Source organism: Dermacentor andersoni, unplaced genomic scaffold (genome assembly GCF_023375885.2).
Source record: "Dermacentor andersoni unplaced genomic scaffold, qqDerAnde1_hic_scaffold ctg00000039.1, whole genome shotgun sequence".
Taxonomy (NCBI): Eukaryota; Metazoa; Arthropoda; class Arachnida; order Ixodida; family Ixodidae; genus Dermacentor; species Dermacentor andersoni.
This window is the reverse complement of record NW_027314752.1, coordinates 28,246,361-28,267,683: the sequence shown is the minus strand read 5'-3', so window position 1 is coordinate 28,267,683 and position 21,323 is coordinate 28,246,361.

Genomic DNA, 21,323 nt, shown 5'->3' with positions numbered 1-21,323 from the left:
CTGACATGACTGTGCAAGCCGATTTCGTAGTTGCAGAACTGCAGGGGCCATGCAAGAAGCGATCGGATATTGGTGGAATAAAACTTGGCAAACAACAAAGAGCGGAGGAGTGCATAAACAAAGTCGACAATGTGGGTTCAGAAAGCTTGGTTGTGGGTATTGATCGTGCGTTTTTTTCCTTTCTCTTATTTTAATATAGGTAGAACATTAGGCAATACAGTAAGGCCTCGGGAGCGCAATGCACCACCCTGTTCCAAAGGGGACGCTCATACCATCCATCCATCCATTCATCCATCCAGGATAACTTGAACAAAGCAAGCAGGCTGTGCGACAATTTGTTACCGCCTGTATCAAAGCAGATGCCATTAAATCACCTTTATTATCATAATCCAGCCCCACCTGACTTATTGGGTAACGGGACACTACAGGAACTAAGTACGTGTCATTAGGGTATGTGGACCTGGCACCACGGGCTATGTGACACAGAATTCGTTTCCTTCAAATATCATGCCTTCCCATTAAACACATTTTCTCACTTTTTCACCTAAGAATATAAAAACTGTAGCCTATAATCTCTGCAAAACCATTCGGGACACAACCTATATAGGGTAGTAGCCACATGCTTGGCCGGAAAAGGCACTTGCAATATTCATACGTTATAATCGTTCTCAACAAAATAACGAATGATTCGCATTTCGTAGACGCCTACCACAGTTGAGTCTGTTATTTTTTTTTTCATAGTAAACGGTAGCGATGCGATTGGTGGCTGGCTGGTCGGTCGTCATATCGACCACCACTAGTTGAGCACAGAAAACGCTGTAGCCTCTGAGCTGCCAAGGCCACAAACACAAATATACAGCTGCCTTCAGAAAGCTTCTTTTTCGAAATTTTCTAATATCGTCATCCTCTGTTCTGGTCCTCATTTTTGACTTTCTAATTTAACGCGTTTGCAGACTTTTAAGCAGTGTTTCGACCGAGTAGTTTTATTTCTGCGTTTTCACGACACTCTAATTAGTCTGACTTTGCGCGAACATGTTAGATTTGGTGATCGGTTAAAGTGTTGATGCTATAATGTGGTATAAGGCATGTGAAGTGGAAACATCGTCGTTGTTTCTGGGCGATAGGATGCTGTGACGACATAAGAAAGATCGGCTGGGTTAGGGAAAGGGTTGTACTGATCCAGCATATTGTCAGGTGAAGATATCTATAAGGAAAAGGAGGGACAAAGTGTGACGATGTTTATAAGAACCAAGATCACACTTCACTATCACCGTGTCCCCAGGACATGTGGGCATAAACGCCTTAACCAAGTTTTACTTATTGTGTACCTATTGTGGAAGCTTCGTTTGGTCTGCAGGTATTGCGTGACAAAAAAGCGGATTCATGCAATTTAACACGGACCTTGCAAACATTTCTTCCAATTTTTTAGCCTTAAGACATTACAAACACTTCAAAAGAAGCCAACAAGCAAATACAGCAAGGAGAAAATATGGAAAATTACTTGTACTTACTAATTGAAATAAATAAATTATAAATTGCTGTTTTGAAAGTGGATGAAAAAAAAATGACTGTGGCTTAGCTAAGGTTAAGCCCAGGATGCGAAGCATACTAGCCTTTATTTTAGTTGTTGAACCACTGTTTAGCCTGGTGAACTGCTGTTGCTTGGCTATATTTGGTTCGGCTAGACGAAGAAACAACTCATGCGTTACTCTGCTTCGCCTTCAAGAGTGGAACGCGACAGCGTTCCCGTCGACCCGCCAAGGGGTGTAAGACAATGGGCTACGGCGCAGCGACTACGCGCCCCGCATTGGACGCGGTGAGCGTCGAGCAACGCAGCGTTCGGCGTGGCAACGAAATGTGCGCCTGAGCAAGCGACGCACGCCTGAGCCTTAGAAACAGCTCGTTTCTAAGGCAACACCGCATTCACTAGAGGCGCTTTTGTACCGCTTTGAAGTATCGTACTCGTGACTCAGTGGTAGCGTCTCCGTCTCACACTCCGGAGACCCTGGTTCGATTCCCACCCAGCCCATCTTGCAAGAGTTGAGCTAAAGCCACCTAGAAAATCAGTCTCTGTAGCACGCCGCAACCTTCGCTTCTCATTCCAACGAGCAGCTCTGTCTCCAGGAGGCACCTCACCTCGTGAGTGTCTAGCAGAGGCAAGCGCAGCTGCTTATATACCGCCGCGACGCCGCGAGCGACGGCGCGAGTTGGAGCCCCGTTTCTCCTCTGTCGTGACGTCGCGGTGTCACGTGGTATTGAAGGCGACACCGCCGCGCCTGAGGAGCTGGGTTGAGCTCTCGTAATATGCTTCGCATAAAAATTACTTGCCGAAGATGGGGAACGATCCCACGTGTTTTGCATTTCACGTGCAATGCTCTACCAATTGAGGTACCGCGGCGCAGTTTTCCCATCCACATTCCGGGGTATTTATATGTTACTACTAGAACTAACTTAGGACACTAAATACCTCATAAATACGCTGTGAAGTGGATGGGGAAATGGCGTCACGTGAGCTCAATTGGTAGAGCATCGTTCGCGTAATGTGAAAGACGTGGCATTTTCCCCCACCTGGCGCAAGTTGTTTTTTAATAAATACATGTATTTTCTCCTGTGTTGTCGTTGATGTCCTCATTTTTTGGCTTCATATGGTACGGTATGATGAACTTTATTTATTGTCCTGAAGATCAACCCTTAGGTTGACGCATGCGGCTCCCACGTTGGGACAGTAAGGTTTAACATTACCGCCGTATCATGGGCCTTCTGGACGGCCTGTACTTGATCGAAAAGACCTCCATTGTGTAGGACTCGCTGCCACCAATCTCTCTCCTTGTCACAGTCTGTGAAAGTCACAGGACACTGCCAAAGCATGTGATCCAGAGTAATGATGCCATTACACTTCTCGCAATTGATTGGTATCTCTCTTTCCGGATATATCTTGTTAATAAAGTTTGGACTTAGATAAGTTCTTGTTTGCAACAATCTCAGAGTCACCGCTTGAGCTCGATTGAGCTTAGCGTGTGGCACTCGTGATTTATTTATATGTTAGTAATTGGTCCCTGTTCTCCTCCTGTATATTATTAAGGTCCTGGTCGCGTAGTGCACGGATAGTAAGTCCTCGTGCAGCTGCGTTAGCCATCTCGTTTAAATTTTTCCGAGATGAATCGACAGACCCCATGTGCGCAGGAAACCAGCGCATTTCAATCTCGTGGCTGTCCAACTCACCGATCGATCAGCTGGGCAGCCCTTTTGGTTACAAAGCCATTGGTAAAGTGTTTAATAGCCATCTTAGATTCACTGTAAATCTTCGTCCACTTATTATTCCTTAAAGCCAATGCTATCGCTACTTGTTCCGCGACTGTCGTGTCTTTAGTCATGATTGTAATAGCGTCCCGAGTGAGACCATCTGCATCTACTACTACTGCCGTAAAGTCTTTCTTTCCTCTGACCCACGCAGCATCTAGAAATGCCGCATGTTCTCTGTCGTGTTCTATCTCTTGCAGGAGAGCTTTGGCCCTTGACTTTCGTCTTTGCAGGTTGCGCACCGGGTGCATATTTCTGGAGAATAGAGTCGTCTTGATTACCTCTATTATGCTATCTTTTAGTTCTATTTTGCCTTCACCTGAAAGTTTGGATTCGGTTGGGCACCATCCTACCTCTTCTAGTATTGCTCTACCTTGCCATGTTCCAGAGAGCCTCTCTCTGTGGGCAATTTGCTGAGCTTCAATTATCTCGGCTATTGTGTTGTGGAGCCCCAGTTTCATTAATTTGTCATCCGGAGTGTTAATCGGTAACACCACTGTTGTTTTGACTAGCCTTTTTAATAATTCTGTTCAACTTGTTTATCTCTGTCTGTGTCCAATGAGCATCCCAGCTACATATGAGAAGTGACACAAGGCGAAAGCGTGGACCAGTCTCATGGCGCTCTCCTCTCCCAGCCATCTGTGTCTGTTAGTGATTCTCCTTAGCAGTCATATTACCTCCACAGTCTTGCTTGTGATGTGTCGTATTGTTCTTCCATTTGCCCCATTTGCCTCCAGGAATAACCCCAAGACTCTAATCGATTCTACTTGCTTAATAGATTCGCTTGCCTTCGTGGTTAGTACTAACCTGAGTTCTTCCTCGGGAACGTATCCCCTCGGTTTTCTACCCCTTCTTCTGTTCTTGAGTAGAAGAGGTTCAGACTTATTAGCAGAGCATTTGAGTCTCATGCCTTCTAAAATCCCATACCTCATAAATGCTCTTCTGAAGTCTGCTTTCCGCATGTCCCATACTTCCTTCAGCGGTCCATATAGTCACATCATCTGCATAAATAGTAAAGTGAATGCCCTCCATCCCTTTTAGTCCCTTTGCCACTTTTGACATGGCCAGGTTGAAAAGCATAGGTGACAAGACCGACCCTTGTGGAGTCCCTCTGTCACCGAGATCCATCTTCTTTGATTTAATATCCCCGAATCTAAGGTGAGCTGAACGATTGCCAAGAAAATTTTTAACCACTTTATAGAGTTTTCTCCCCAGTCCCAGTTCGGAAATCACTTCAAGTATTGCTCTATGCTTAATTCTGTCAAAAGCTTTTTCGACATTCAACCCCAAGAGAGATCGAATGTTTTTTTGGTTTAGCTAATAGCAGTTGATGTTTGAATAACGACATGGCATCTTGTGTGGACAAGACGGATCTGAAACCAATCAGATTGTACGGTAGGATGCCATTGTCCTCCACATATTTCGTTAACCTGTTCAATGTGACATGCTCCATTCTCTTCCCTAGACATGATGTTAACAAAATTGGCCTCAGACTATCCAAGTTGAGTGGCTTGCCCGGCTTTGGTATTAAGATAGTACTGGCCGTCCTCCATTCTTCTGGATATACCCCATCTTTCCATAGGTCATTAATGTATGTGTTCAGATATTTTATTGAATCGTCGTCCACATTCTTAAGCAATCTGTTAGAGATGCCATCCGGGCCAGCTGCTGACCTACTATTTAGATCATACAGTGCCGTGCGTACCTCGCTTTCGGTTAATTACTGATCCATATATTTGCATTCTACCCTAAGTAATCGGGATAACTCACATCCTGATTTTCTTTCCTGAGAGGCAAGTATTTAGTAGCCAATCGCTCCATTATGCTCTCTGCGCTTGCAGTCTGACTTTCCTGGTGTACCAGTTTTGCCACTGCCGTACGTCTATTCGATTTAGTGCCTTTTTCGTTGAGCAGATGCCTGAGCAGACTGCAATTGCCTCCACGTTTTATCTTTCCGTCTACACACTTACACACCTCATCCCATTTTTGTTTCTGCAAAAATCGTGCGTGTTCCTCTATATTCTTATTGAGCTGAGCAATTCGTTTTCTAAGTCTCCTGTTTAGACGTTGTGATTTCCATCTTTCTAAAATCGATTGCTTGGCTTCGATGAAATGCGCCAATCTACTATTAATTTGTTCGACCTCTCCCTCTGTCTCTATAGCCTTAGTTGCTGCATTCAAGTCGTCCCTAAGCTGAGCCACCCACTCTTGTAGTGTGATGCGCCCCTTTCTATCTGTGTCTGCTCTGTCTTTTCTGATTTTTCTAAAGTGATCCCAGTCTATGTAAGTGAAATGCTTTACCTCCCCTTCTGTCGTTTCCACCATTATGTATAGTTTATAATGGTCGCTTCCTAGGTCCATACCAGAGTTGATCCAGTCTGCCCTGGGTAAGTTATAAGTGAAGGATAAGTCCGGGGTAGTGTCCCTACACATGGAACTGCCACACCTGGTAGGAAAGGCTGGGTCCATGATAAGAGAAAGGCCTAAATCCGTGGCGAGATGCCAGATTCCTTCCCCTTTTTTACTACTCCAGCGGTAACCCCAAGATTTGTGTGGGGCGTTGAAGTCCCCTCCTATTATGAGTGGCGCAGTTTTCGCTACCCTCATGGCCTTATTAAAAATTGCTCTGAAACTCTGTCTCATCTCTCTGGGACTGCTATATATGTTGAGGCAGAACAAGCTATGCGCTTCACCTCTGTGCCTTTTTAGGACCATTGCTATCAATATGTATTCAATTTTACTCGCCCCTAATTTTAGATCGTGCTCTATGTAGGGAATTTTCTTGTCAATTAGGGTGGCAATTCCTCTGCCTGGTTCTTTGCCTTTGCAGACCGAGTTGAAGCCGGACAGCCCGATCTCCTCCGCTAGAGTTTCCTGCAACATTATTAATTTCGGCCTATTTTCAACCGTGTTGATTATCTGGGCTAGTGACGCTCATTTTTGCTGAAATCCTCTGCAGTTCCACTGCCACACACTAAGTCTATTTCTGTTATCCATTATTATTGTCGCTGCCCCCTGACATGTTACCCCCTGTCACTGCTCGCTTGACTGTACCACCTACCACTCTTGGGGGTATTCTAGCGCTTTCTGCTTCCAAGGCCATATATTCTTCATCCTGTCCTTGGGCCTCTAGCCTTTTCAACCTTTTCTCGGCTATTAACTTCCACTTCCATGTTTTATCCACGTTAAGGTTAATGCTGTCTACCGTGTCCTTTAGGTCCCTAATCGCATTCCTAATTTCTTCCAGAACCGAGCACATCGATTCTGCCTCCGGAACTACAGCTCTCTTTTTGGGCGCCGGTGTGTCTTCTTCCTGGCTGTTAGTTCTACACACCGGCTTAGCTATTGCCACACAGCCGCTTTCTGTCCTCAACCCTTTTTTCATTTCCTGAATCTGCTGCTTAAGTTCTTCATTTCCTTTCTTTAGTGATATAACCTCTCTGATCAGCTGTTCTACTCTGGCATCATTGTTTTGTTCCTGCGAAGCTAGCGCACCTGTGACTTCACACTACCTTTGACTTTCTCGGACGAGGTCGCTCCTGGCTCCTTTTTCTTGTTTGTCTTCAACTCCTGCTCCTCGAAGCGCACCTGCGCCTCCCGAGACCTGGAACGGTTTCTTCCCCTCGATGTTGAGCGCTGTCTTGATCTTGATGTGCTTCTCGAGCGTGAGCGCCTTCCGGCGCCTGGAGGGGTTTCCTTTGTCGGTTGGGCCGATTCCATCTCGGTCTCCACTTTGGAGCGTTGTCTTCTTATTCTTACTACACATTTTATTTGGTACCGCTGCTTGCAAGCCCTATCGCCTGTGGGATAATCTTCACCACAGAACTTGCATTTGGGAGAGCAGATATGAGCCTCCCCTGGGTCTTCCATACCAATTAGTGTAGCTATATATTATGGCGTGCGCGCGACCTCTTCTGTATGATTATTTAGAGATGTTATGTAAATTTTTCTCTTGTTCATGTGATTTGTTATGTGTACTCTTGCAAGTAGCTAGTTGTCCATTTTCCTGAAACTGATGTACTGCAATTTTTTTTTACTCTGTTGATCTCGAAGCGTGTGAGCTGCCACGAACTGCGGAGGGACAGGGACCTTTGTCAGGCTTGATTGCCTTTAGCCCCTGCCCCTGCAGTGAGCTTTGTATGCTGCTTACTGTAAATAAGAACACTTACTTACTTACTAAATCCCCTGCACTGCACAACATCAGGTGTTGGACAAACGTCTGATCTGTGTCCGATTCTTCCACATGCGTAACATACGTCAAATTGCTTCCTGTACAGATATCACCTCACGAGGGTTGACCCATATTAGATGAAGTTGGGCACCCTGAATCCGTCGAAAAGCACAATAACCGATCCCGTAGCTTTGATACGTTGTGCAGCCAACGCCGTTGGGTTGTATTCATGCACAATCTTTTTCTTGATCACACTCTGACTGTCATTGAGGTTCACTCTTCTAATAACCCCTTGCACGTAGAGTGGGGGGCTGTTTCATAAACGCTCACTTCATATTCTGCCTCCATGATCATAATCGACTTGATTTTCACATACCTTTCAGCATGAGAGGAGTCCGGTGTACTAACCACCACAATATTCTGTGTGAAGTTGGGGCAGACGATGTCTTCCTTCGCTTTGTCTGCTGTAAGTCCGGCTGCCTCGACGATCGCTTCTCCAATAGCTGTGCTGACCTTGTTCAGGTCGAGGCCTCACCGAGTCCTAACGATGATTTTCCTGTGCTCCTGCGGCAGTTGCGACATTCTTGACGCCATAACAATCCGGCGCTTGAGCTCGTCGGCCCCGGCAGCACCTTTGTTGGCGGTCTCCTTTCCTTGTGATTCTTGGATCAAATTGGCGGCTCCACTAGCTCCCCAGGCCTTTTTCGCAGATCGCGATCTTTGGTTCGTGACCACCTGCCAACCCATTCTTTCTTCGCCATCTTCCGTCTCCGAGGAAGTTCGTCGTCCATGCGTATATCGGCCATGCCGGCTTGGCAGGCTCGCTAGACCTGCGTGGCGTTAGGCCCAGCGTGGCGCTCACTTGCGATGCACAGAAAAGAGGCTATAGAAGTCCAAAAAATGCTTGCCCACCTTGTCCAAAGGTATCCACCCATTCGCGTTAACCTCGCAAATCCGATAATGAGCTTCAATGCGTGGTCCTGCCAAAAGTGCCTGCAGAATCATTCAAAAAGACGGAGCCGACGCAGGGCACGTTCGCTTTCTTCAGCTTCTTCTTTCTCCCCTTTGGCTTCATATGCTGATTATTAAAAATCGGACACCTTGGTTAACCCACTTCCTTCTCGTTCATGACCAAGACATTGTTTTGGGAAAAAAATGACACCGACCAATGAATAGTCGATATCAACTACTTGCTATCAGAAGTAAAAGCTCCATTGTTGTGCGGCGTTCACAATAATTTAGGTGCCTCTACTCGTTCAAAAATTTTTTGCGCAAGAAACGCACAACAACAAATCTGAAAGAGTCAGCTTCCTGTCAATACAGTAGTACATCGCAATGCGTTTAGGTCTGCGTTCACAAACATGCAGTCGGCTGTCCAAAAGCCTGGAAGTCTGGCAAAGTTGCAGCATTTCTGGAAAGTGCGACTGTGTTTAGCGAGGCATAACTAATCGAATGACTAATTTAGTATGTTGCCTTGTCATTCGCAGCAGCTTCCGCAGGCCCAACTGTCGAAGAATATGTAGTCCTGCGCAGAGTCACGAAACACGTTCAGTTACTGGGTTTATTGTAATCTAAGCGGTCGAGGGCTTTTCGCGAAATATCAGATACAGAACACGCATGAACTGATAAACGTGGCACACGCAGCATTTCCTTTTGCCACGAAGTGTACTTCGAATGGAATTTCTCTAATGCGATTGGCTCCCTTCTTCAACCTGCGAGAAGAAGCCAATCGTGAAGGAAAAATTTGACTCGGATCGGGCTCTATCACGATCGAAATTGTCCCATATGACACCCCTATTAGAAACCCGCTGCGGTGGCTTGGCGGCTATAGTGTTGCACTGCTAAGGAGGAGGTCGCGTGTGTACATCCCGGCCATGGCGGCCGCGTTTCGGTGGGGGAGAAGTGCAAAAAAAGCCCATGTCTCACGCTTTGGAGGCCTCATTATGAAATCGTGGTTGTGGCAGGTAAAACACCTGAATTCAATTTGAAAGCAATTTGGAAGCTTACTAATCATTGACATCATGCCTCGAATGCCTAAATAATAAAGCAGCCAACCCGCTTACAGAATTATGGAAACAATGTTTTTCAAGATAAGCAGTTTCGCTGTCGTTCTTGACGAGGTGTACATGTGTTGTGACCTCATGACGCACGTGGTAAATACGTGGGACAAGGACATCGTGACATTTTCGCACTCGTTGAAGCTCGCTCAGTGGATGACCATGCCGGCTCGTTTAGCGGATGTATACCATAGTAGGTGACCGAGCGAACTTGAGCGAGTGCCAGAACATGACGGGGCTTTGCTTCGTAGCGACAGCTTTGAGTATTTGCTATATTTGTATATTTTGCATATAATTGCTATTACACACACACACACACACACACACACACACATACATATATATACATGTATAATAATACAAGGCACAAACATATTAAAACAACGCGCGCAGGTTCGTGCGCCCCCTCACAAGGACAACGGCGTATTGGAGGAAAGGACGACAAAATAATGGCGCGTGTTTTCGCCGCACGCACTCGCATTGTAGGTGGCCGCTGTCGGCGTCTAGAAGAAGCAGCCGAGGTGAAGCGACGCTCGAGAGAAGAAGACCTTCCTGATTTCCCGTTTAGAACGCAGCAGTGCTTTTTATTTAACCCCAGAGCAAAAGTTAGCCCACAATAAATAGCTGTATCTGGACTCCCTTAACTGTCTGTTACAATTCTGGTGGAGCTGCGGGGTAATGATTTCCAGCCCAACTCGATTAGGAGAAAGCAGCCCGGAACCACGCCCTCTTAGACTCAACGAGCTTACGCCGGTCCACCAGCGCACGAGCCGTCGCCTATGGGATGAGCCGCCTGAGTTTCCTCTTTTACCGGAGCAAACTATAATAGCAGCAGCAGACAATACTGAAATGACATCCCAGACAGCCTCAACCCGCATCCTTGTTGATCAGCCGCGAACGCCCGAGCCTTTTCATGGCGACACCTTCGAAGACGCCGAGGACTGGCTGGAAGGCTTCGAGCGCGTCGAAAACTGGAAGCTCCGCAACGTTTACTTCGCGTTGCAAGACTGTGCGTGAACGTGGTGTGAAGACCCTGAACCTGTTCTGCGGTCATGGGATGACTTCCGACGGGAGCTGTTGGCCATGTGTCCGAGTACAGACCACCAGAAAAGAGCTCAAGCCACTTTACAAGCAAGAAGCCAGCGAAACAACGAAAGCGTGGCAATGTATCTCGAGGATATGTCCCGCTTATTCCGCTGGGCCGATCCGAGCATGAGCGAGGACAACAAGCTTCGGCACTTGATGCGCGGTGTGAAGCAGGAGCTTTTTGCTTGTTTGGTTCCCAGCCCTCCACATATCGTCGCCGAATTCCGCTCCGAGGCGACAACTATGGAAATGGCTCTTCAACAGCGTGCGAGACTCTACGAACGCGATCTTGATGGTTGCGATGTCGGCAATGTTCGGGAACAGCATCGAGGTCTTACGAGAACTCATAAGATCTTTGGTTCGAGAAGAGCTCCAGAGGCAAGAGCTGAACAACGGCCCCACAGCGGTCTCTTCGTTAGCAGAAGTGGTTCGCAAAGTGAGACAAGCAGTCCACGGACAGCACCCGCCAGCACAGCCGCAAGCGTCGTCACCGGTACGGCCGACGGTTTCGTACGCCAAGGTACTTAGAGGATCTCCAGGGCGTACTTTCATCGCGGCAACTGCGCATGTACCCGAACCTCGGTTCTTGCTGTCTCCGTCGGAGTCGAGATTCCGGAAGGCTGACATATGGCGCACTCCTGATAGAATCTCACTGTCCTACCACTGCGGCGAAGCTGGTCATCTCTACAGGATGTGCGAATACCGCAAAGCGGGACTTCGGGGGTTTTCCGGAAACGCTCCTTGCCCAAGAAGCTGTGAAAGCCCTTTCGAGATCCAGTATTTGTCAACGCTCCAAAGCCCATAGACTTCACAGCAACATGAACACAACATTGCCGCTGAGGTGTCGATAACCGAGACTGCGTCCATCCTCAAGCTCCCCGAGTCACCGCCCCCGAAGCCCACGTCGGGAAAACTAATACCGGCGACCTGTGGAGGTAAGGCCGCTGTCGACGCAAGAACAGAGCCTCCAGCGTTGATTTTCAAATATAACTACGAATGTGCGAGCAGTTGCGAAAAGAGTGACGCAGCTTCCGATTTATGTGGGTTTATAGACGGCTGCGAAATTACTGCTTTAGTAGACACAGGTGCAGACCATTCTGTTATGAGGAAAGTACTTGCCAGAAGACTGAAAAAAGTGCTGACTCCTTGGAGAGGACCGCAAATTCGAACCGCCGGTGGACACCTTATCAACCCGGTGGGCATGTGCACTTCTAGAAACGGAATACGTGGCTTTACATACGTCGCCAGTTTCATTGTCCTATCAGAATGCTCAATGGATTTAATTATTAGAATGAACGTTTTGCTGCCGAACGGTGCAGTTATCAACTTGCAGGAATCATGTGTGTCGTTCTCAACGAAGCACACTATCGCGACGTTCGAGTATGAAGAACAATTCGATGCGCTTGCGATTATTGACGACGACGTCCCGATGCCCCCGATGGCAGTATATATATATATATATATATATATATATATATATATATATATATATATATATATATATATATATATATATATATATATATATATATATATGTGTGTGTGTGTTTGTGTGTAGTACCGATGTTATAGCAATTGTCGCAGCATATTGCAGTCAGAGGTCATTCGTACGCGTCGAAATAGCGTAAGTTAAAAGAGACCACCTAATGAAACTATTTTAACAAATAATCCACCTTATTGTTCTCTGAGGATTCGCCTAAATGCTTGCCAGTCTGTTTAAATATTTTCTTTCCTTATAGTACTCCTAAACATGTCCACTGCATCGTGCACTGGAATATCCTTGATAACGAGACAGTCTACGTTGTATGTATAATCAAGTCCTTTTATATTCTCATATAAAACTCCATAATCCAAGAATTCTGGGCCTCGCACAAGTTATATGAACATTTCGCTCTTTCATAAAAGGTAAGAATAAGTGCAAGTGTAAGAAAGCCAATATGTCACGCTGCCCATCTTGTGTGGGCGAGCGGTCAGTATAGATGTCACTCTAGTGACATTGATGTACAAATCTGAAATACATGTACGTCCTTTTCGCTCGACACTGAAACAAAAACTAGAAGGTAATAAATTAATGGCCTGTCGGCTCTCAATGAACGAATGCTTCGTGCCCTCTCAGTAGTCGCGTCAGTAGCGTCGATGCGACATTGGCGCATTGTTTCTGACGTCGCAGAAATGTAAACCGCAGTAATGCGCTAGCAAACGCACGCAACACTCGTGTTTCTCTGCATCGCGAACGGTAGCTGTGACGTTGAGGGCCCGTTTTCCCAACTAGGATACGTTCAGAGAAATCTGGCAGGTTTCGTTGTTTGTATTCAATTAATTTAAATTTTTTTGCAGGAGCGTGCAGCTGAAAACGGTAAAAGAGGTTTACAAAGAGAAAAGCCCTGCCACAGTGTTTTTTTTTGCCCATAATAATTGCATTTATACATTTAAACATTGCTTATATGTATTTTCTGAGTTCTTCTAGTAGTGGAATTGTTTTGCGCATTGTTTTGTAGCCAATGTTGACTGATTCATGCTGATGAACTTTGTTTCTATCATAACCCGCCGCGGTTGCTCAATGGCTATGGTATTGGGCCGCTGAGCATGATGTCACAGGATCGATTCCCGGTCATGGCGGCCGCATTTTGATGGGGGCGAAATGCGAAAACACCCGTGTACTTAGATTTAGGTGCACGTTATAGATCCCCAGGTGGTCAAACTTTCCGCAGTCCTCCCCTACGGCGAGCCTCATAATCATAATGTAGTTTTGGCACGTAAAGCCTCATAATTTAATTTCTTTCTTTCTATGTATCACAAAAGAAGTTCTGCTGAAATTGTCATTAGTGCTGTAGGAAACCGTAACACACACACTGGCGCTGTATAGTCTTCTTGTCTCTGGGGGTAATGCATAAATAACAAACAACATTAAAAAGCCTGCTACCCTTACGTGAAGTGCAAGTTACACTAAGCATTCGCTTACTGAGTAAGCACGCGTGCTTTCACAACGTAGGGCGACAACGCTCCGTGAGGAGGAGCGCCAGTAACGGAGAGAGCGGGTGCTTCACCCCAAGCGAGCTTTCCGTACTGCCGCTCCCTCAGCCGTTCGGTACTGCCGCAGCTTCGAGACTCATCAGATCACATGAGTCTTTATATTCTACCTTTCTCACTTTTTGAACGTCTTAAACCGGCTCGCCCTTGCACCATTAGAAGGTCACCCGACCTGCAACCCTCGGTTGGTGCACCGCGCATGCAATGACCGTATAGTTGTAGCAATAAAGCTAGACAGGGCACGGCAACTCAATCATTGCTACAATGCGCATCAAACGTCGAAATTATGCTTGGAATTGCAGTGTCAGATTTTAGTCAAGGAAGCTTAGGTCGAACGATCGTGCTTTTTGCTATCTCTCTTCTATTGCGATAGTAATTGTACGGACACTTCAAGCCAATTTTGGTCATGGGTGTGCCCGCAATGTTCCGTATGGTGTGGGGGAAAGTGGAAGTCCTATGCTGCAGGTCATATGACCAATACTCACCTGGGGGGAGGGGGAGTGGGAGGGTAGGTAGAGAATCGGGCTTGAACAACGTTACCATGCGGACGTCTGCGCTATCACAAGGACTGAAATTTGCCCACTGAGCAATAATTGAGCATGGTCTGTGAGAATGTCACAGTATCCATAAAGCGATGAATGCGGACGCAGTCTGCCTTTCGGAGGCCTCAACTTTTGTGGGCAGTAGAGCAGACGAGACTCGTTCTCCTGTGCAGAGGCTAATAAAAGACGGCTGTGGTATTAGTAGCGCAAAATAAAGAACATGCCGTGACGCGAACATTTCATCTTACGCGCTTGGTGTCTTAGTGGCTGCAGTGTTGCGCTGCTAAGCACCAGGTCGCGGGATATAATACCGACACCGGTGGCCGCATTTCGATGGGAGACAAATCCAATAACGCGCATGCACCCTGCTTTCCGTTAAAGCAATTCAGGTGAGGAAAATTAATCCATAGTCCTCTGTCACGGTGTCCCCCGCAATCAGATCGTGATACTAGCACGTAAAACTCCAGAATATAAATAATTTTAACTGAAATATTCAGATTGAATTGTTAAGCTCAGCTTTAAATGTATTTAAAGATTATTGTGCATAACGAAGTCAAACGGGAAAGCCTTCGACGCATGCGGAACAAGGCTATTATAAATATATCAGTGACGATGTGGCGGGAAACGCGACACAAATGCGTTAGCAACACGTCGTTCCTTTATGAGGACGCGGATAGGCGTTTTAAACCACGTTCACAAAATTTCAATGTGTTATTGTGAGCTCCCCCGACACACGTACTTGTGCCTGTTCGAGGAGCGAAGGGCAACTCTCAGTGATCTGGAGCAGACCACGGTCAGTTCTCTCTCTCTCTCGCTCTCGATATGTATTTATACGGTCACAAAAATCGGAAGGCCCCAAAACGCGATGTTTTGTTCTGCTGTTCTGCCGAATGTAAAAGCGAACATTAGAAAGCACTTGTGAGCAGCCCATTTTTACTTGTGATATATGTCTATATATAATTCTACCCGTGACCCGCTTCCCACACTTCACACACACACACACATATTTTTTTCCACTTTGAAGCTCCTGATGGTAACGCACTAGAAGGCATACTCATATGATTATCAGACTAGCAGGCAAAGGGCAGGCAGTTTTGACTGCGTTGAAAGGCAAAGTATGCAAAGCCACCGAGTATTCTAGCAATATTCCTCGTGGAAGGGCAATCAGCGGGAACTCGCCAATTATTTCAGTAGCTGGCCATAGTGACACCCCCAAGACGTGTGAAAGCCTAGGGGCAGTATTCTCACTCGTTCTCTTTTGGAGAACATTCATTTTCGCGAGATTTCGCGGTACTTGCTGCCGAACGCGTTCCTGACACTACGATAAGGAGCACGAGTGCTCGGCACTGTGCCGGGAACACTGAGCCGCCGACGTGTATTGTGCTACACTCACTCGAAACTTCGCGAAAGTCATTCTCTCCACGAAAGTGAGCTGCGGACAATGTTGCCGCTGGAAGGATAGCCCTTAGCGAGTGCTGTTGCCGATTGCATTCCTTCGCCCACTGTTAAGCTCCAGTGATCTGGTCTGAGTGCGTGTGAACCTGCTGCTGTTCAGTCGCAGTTACACACCGCGGCCACTCCATGGCTGTGGCGTTCCGCAGCTGTGAACGAGGTAGCCGGTGGTGGGCGCATATCGATAGCGGCTAAATGCGAGAACGCTCGTGTAACCAGCTTTCAGTGCAAGGGAAGGCTCTCCAGGTTGTCAAAATAAGTAGCCCTCCATCACGCCAAGAATGGAGAATCAATCAGTCAACCACTCACAAGAAGAAAGACCGTACCGAGCAGCATGGCCTTCATCTTGGCGTCCAAATCCAAGGGGAAAGTGACGGTGAAGTTGTCTGCTCCACTGCAGGCTTCCCCGGAACAATCCGTTCCAGATCTTGGTTATTGCGCCAATCTCGGTGACGCCGTCCTTGGTTAGGATATGAAACTTCACATCCCCACTAAAGATGGACGTTGTGCAGCAGGGACCTCTGATCAGCAGGACAACGTTTTTTTGGCTGTCCAGCACCGAGAACGTCGGGTACGTCAGCGTGCACTGCATCTGGAGGGAACCGATGGCGGCACCGGAAGCATCCCTCACGTCCATTTCCTGACCCCCCCCCAAAAGAAACAGTAATGATAGCAATTATTTATTTATCATCCCCAAAAACAACGCTAACGTGCGAGAGCTGGTGCACACGTACAAAAAATAAACCTGGAATAAAATAAGTAAGAACAACGGCAAAACATAACCAAAAACTGGTAACAACCAGGCATTAAACATCAAACTACATTTCTCCTTGGTCTTGTCAATCAATCAATCAATCAATCAATCAATCAATCAATCAATCAATCAATCAATCAATCAATCAATCAATCAATCAATCAATCAATCAATCAGCCAATCAAATGTGTTTATTAAGGTACCCAGGAACAGCCTCAAGTCAAGCACAAGCAAAACAGTGCACGCCCATAAACACACGCATATGCGCACACGCACACACACTCACCGATAAAAAATTTCGCCAATACAGATGTTAACAGAGCATAAATTATGTAGATGAAGAGAAATACAAAGCCAAAGTGCAGAAACAGCAAAGGATTACAGAATGAAAGCACGCACAACAGCTAGGAGTTTTTATCGAAATTCCTCTGCATCTGCTTTCACGAAACTAATAAAATTAGGAATGAAGATATCCAGGCACTCTCAATGGGCGTTATATGTCGCCTGCACACTAGATAGAGGGCCACAAAAATCGGAAGGCCAAATGGGCTGTGTTTTCTTGTGATTTTCTGCGGAATGTAAAAGCGCACATTAGAAAGCAAATGCGAGCAGCAGATTTTCCATTTATTAATTTGTGGAGAAAAAGAACATCCGATTTGTTGCGTCTGAAGGTGAGGGTAGGTAACGTGAGTGTCTGTGTTAGCTCAATGGAGATGCAAGGTTGTTGTGATAATCCAAGTTCAACTATGGATGTGACCTTTTCTTGCACACTTTCGAGAAGTTCACAATTTGATCTACAAGTGCCGCCCCAAACGACGGAGGCGTACTGAAGAACTGGAAGGCATACGCTGTTATTTAAATATATGAATGCCTGAGGTTGCTTGACGTCTCTCGTCATCCGACATACAATCTCGAGCGTTCGAAGTGCACACTGCCCGGTCTGTTGAGCGCAGGGCGAGAAACTAAGAGAGCTATTGAAATACACTCTAAGGTCCTTTGTTCCTTGAGCTCCAGGCAGGAGCACGTCTTTAAGGCTACAGGGAAATGAGATGCCGTTTGTGTTCCACGTGAGGGTTACAATATCCGTTTTGGCCGTGTTTACGACCAGCTTGTTTCCAACACACCATGGCGCGAAATGCTCGATGTCCTTCTGAAAAGCGGCGCAATCATTAAGATTTTATTACCGCTTTGAAAAGTTTCGCGTCATCAGATCATAACAACACTGTAGATTTTTGAATCTGCCGGAACGTTATTAAATAAACTGCGAAAAAAGAAGCGGGCTCAAGAAAGACCCTTCACGAACTCCGGCAAATAACTATTTACGCTTACATAGCAGAACATGTCGCATAGGTAGCTTCTTATGACAGCTGTGACAGAGTGGTGCAGATTAAGCTGTGTCAACTTTTGAAGGACTATTATTTGGCATACAACATCAAATGCCTTACTGACGTCTCCAACTAACCTTTACTATACACTACTTGACAGGCATGCATTATGAAGCTATCGATGTTGATAGTCGTGGAGCGTCCTGATATGAAACCATGCTGTGAAGAATGATAGTCATTTTAATAGAAAATAGAATTATTCAGCGCACAATTGACTGAAATAATTTAGATACTGCGCACTACCAAGGAATAGGCTTGTAGTTACTGGGAGGTGTTTTTATCCATGACTTAATAGAAGGGAACGACCCAGTCTTTTCGAAGCCTTTGGGAGCGCGTTCGTCATTAGAGCAGAATAAAAAAAAACAAGTAATTGCATGGAACAAGCGAGGCCACGTGCGTTTTTTCAAAGCAGGTTCCATGTCAACAGTACCACACGAAGATCACGGTTTTAAGCAGTCGATGCCCCTAAAATGTAGTTCCTTTGAGACCGATAGACTTGAGTCCTGGGAAGGGTGATTTGAAAGCTCAGTAACACCGTCACTGTGCCCTTCATGGTACCTGAAGTGTTGGACAAAGACTGCTCGCGACATCGGGACGAGGTCGGTTGTCACCGCTAAGTAGCGATATCTTGTTTTGTATTGTTGGATGATTCTCCGCGGACTTGTCTGCAGAAAGATTTTGAATTTCTTGAATAGCTTCCAAATGTGGCAATAATAATAATGATTATTATTATTATTATTATTATTATTATTATTATTATTATTATTATTATTATTATTATTATTAATATTATTATTATTATTATTATTATTAACTTTATGAACCTGTCCGGGAACAAGCTATGTGTCTATGCTGTGGCGCACGTGAGAACTGGACCTACAGGGTAATGGTTTTTAAGCTTTTGAGAATTTTATGAATCCCCTGTCGGATACAGCATTATTCTTGTCTTTGAACCAGATTATTCGAAGAGGTGGACCTAGACAAAAAAATGATTTGCATAATAAACAAATTAACAAAACCTCAATAGTTAACGTTTTAATTACTTTACGGCACATTGTAATTTACGATTTGTGGCCACTGACGTTGCAAGACATATTCAATCGAAATGAATGTCCAGGATAACACCAGTTTCAAGGTATTTTTAGTGTGGGACGAAATCAATGAACGTTTCAGTAACTTTTGTGCTTCAGTGGATAAAAGAGCATTTTGTTAAACATGTAAGAAAAAGTGGCGTGTATTATAATCGCAGAACTGGTGTGATTCTAACAATTGATTACAAGTTGATACATCCTGCAATCTCACAGGCTACAATTCGTAAACTGAGATATGTCATGAGCTAATGAAGAAGATAATTGCTGTTTTTTTATTATTTGTGTATGTATTTCGATTTCACGGCGAGTTATGATTGTCTGTGAATAATCCAGCTCAAAATCAATAACTACGTTATCTGCAACAGGCGGTTTCTAAAAATTGAGGAAAGTACTTAAGAATGATTACTCGCTTCCGTGTATACATCAAGAAACAGCGATAAAGAGTACTTTTTTATACAATTGCGGAGAAAAAATAGTCTTGCGACTTAACCCGAAAGGTGGCTCATCGATTGCGATGGAAAATTAGTACACAGCTGTCCGAAGTAAGTATAGTACTGTGATCGGCCGTGTGAAGTTGGAAACATTCACTTACAAACTGGATTACCAAGCATTGTTTCAGCGCGCACAAGCAAGCAGGAACACAATACAATCAATCAGCGAGGACACTGGCTGATGTTAGCAATCACGGCCACATCAGCGAGCGAAGTGACCTTCATCACTTCAACGCAAGAGGGGCGAAAAGACAGCGTGCACAAAGGTACAATATATTTTTTACTTCTTTCAAAAGTTTCGTGCCATCAGCACATAACAAAACTGAAGAGTATTTAATGACTATCGAAACGTTGAATAAACTGCGTGAAAAGAAGAGGGCCCAAGCAAGACCGCTCAGGAACTCCACCTGTAACCTCATAAGGTTCTGAGGATGAAACATTTACGCTAACATAGCAGTACACTGCCTCTATTCAATATGCGGCACACGGAACAGCGCGCGGGCGCGAAAACTACGCACATTTTGTCGGAGTCGTAGCCACCACCCCCTTCACTGCCTCTCCGCTTTCATCCATGTATGGCGCGCGAGATTCAGCTGCGACCATTACGTCCCCTTGCCTCCGATCGCTAAACGTGCATTTGCTGCCGGAGCACAAGCCCCCCCCCCCCCCCCCCCCTCCCTCCTATCCCCCCACGGGCTCTCGCACGATGGCGCGTTTGTTCTTTGCTCTCTTCCTTCGCGCGCGCCACATCGAGCCGAGATATTACGCTTCCCTCGAGTGCTCGCACTTACAGCATACAACGCACCGTGACGGCGTTATCGTCCTTGAACTTTATACTGAACATCATGGCCATGGTCATGCTGCAAATTTACCTGGGGTGTCCATGTATTTGCAATCGCAATGAAACATGCATATTATAAGAGAGTATAATATAAAATAGTACACATAACGTAGCAAAGTGTTACATGCACAATTGATTGAGATTTCTAGGAGTCTGGACATCAAGCACACCGTACCATTCAATGGAATGAGGCGGACACATACATACTAACAAACAAAAATAAAGAGTACACATGCCATACACCAAGGGTCCACCACATAACATGCAAAATGAAGAGTGTCATTTGTAGGAGTAGGTCATAAAATGGATTTGAGTGCTGCTTAGCAACTAGACCAAATATCTGTTAAATGTGTCAATTCCCTGCGGGTGTTTGCTGCAGTTACGGAGCAAGCTGGTCAAAGGATTCTTTGAGGCGCGGGAAATAGACACTTGAACAGATTCGGATGTCCTACTGGTTTAACGCGAAATTTGGATCCTAGCATTATCCAATATTTTTGAGCAGTCAATGAGACTATTTACAAGCTTGAATAACCAAGTCAGATTTCGTGCCCCTGTAGTCCAAGTCTTCTAAACCAAGGGAGGACTCAGAGCGAGGCTGGTGTTCAGGGCCGGCCTGCCTGGGCACCGGTATAAATGTACAGACAAATTTTCTTTCTACTCTTGTCTGCTTAATTTTCCTTACACCATCAAATGCTCGGCCAAACGATAGCTGTAACAAATGACAGCAATCGTCAGCAAAATCGTCAGCAGAGGTCGGCAGAGGGAGGTGTACAGCTTAAGAAATACAGCTGCATTTCTGAACTCCCTCAGGATTCTACTTGCTACGCCCAGAGAGCGCTAAGGGATACATTCTGTGTGGAGTGAGAATGCGAGGCTGGAATCAAATATGATTCTCATATCAGTAACTTTCCATTCCAGAAAGAGTGTATCTTTGGCCAGGTGGTAAAAGAAACGAAACTCATCTTTCTTCCTTGTATATGACATAATATGTGTTTCGGCCGTTTAGCACTAGTATGCTTTGCACACACCAATCGCAAAAGCGGATGTTTCTTGTTCAAGTGCAGTAACAAAGGCTTCCAATTTTTTAAAAATCTTTATCATCCGCAAAAGGGAAAAAATCTTT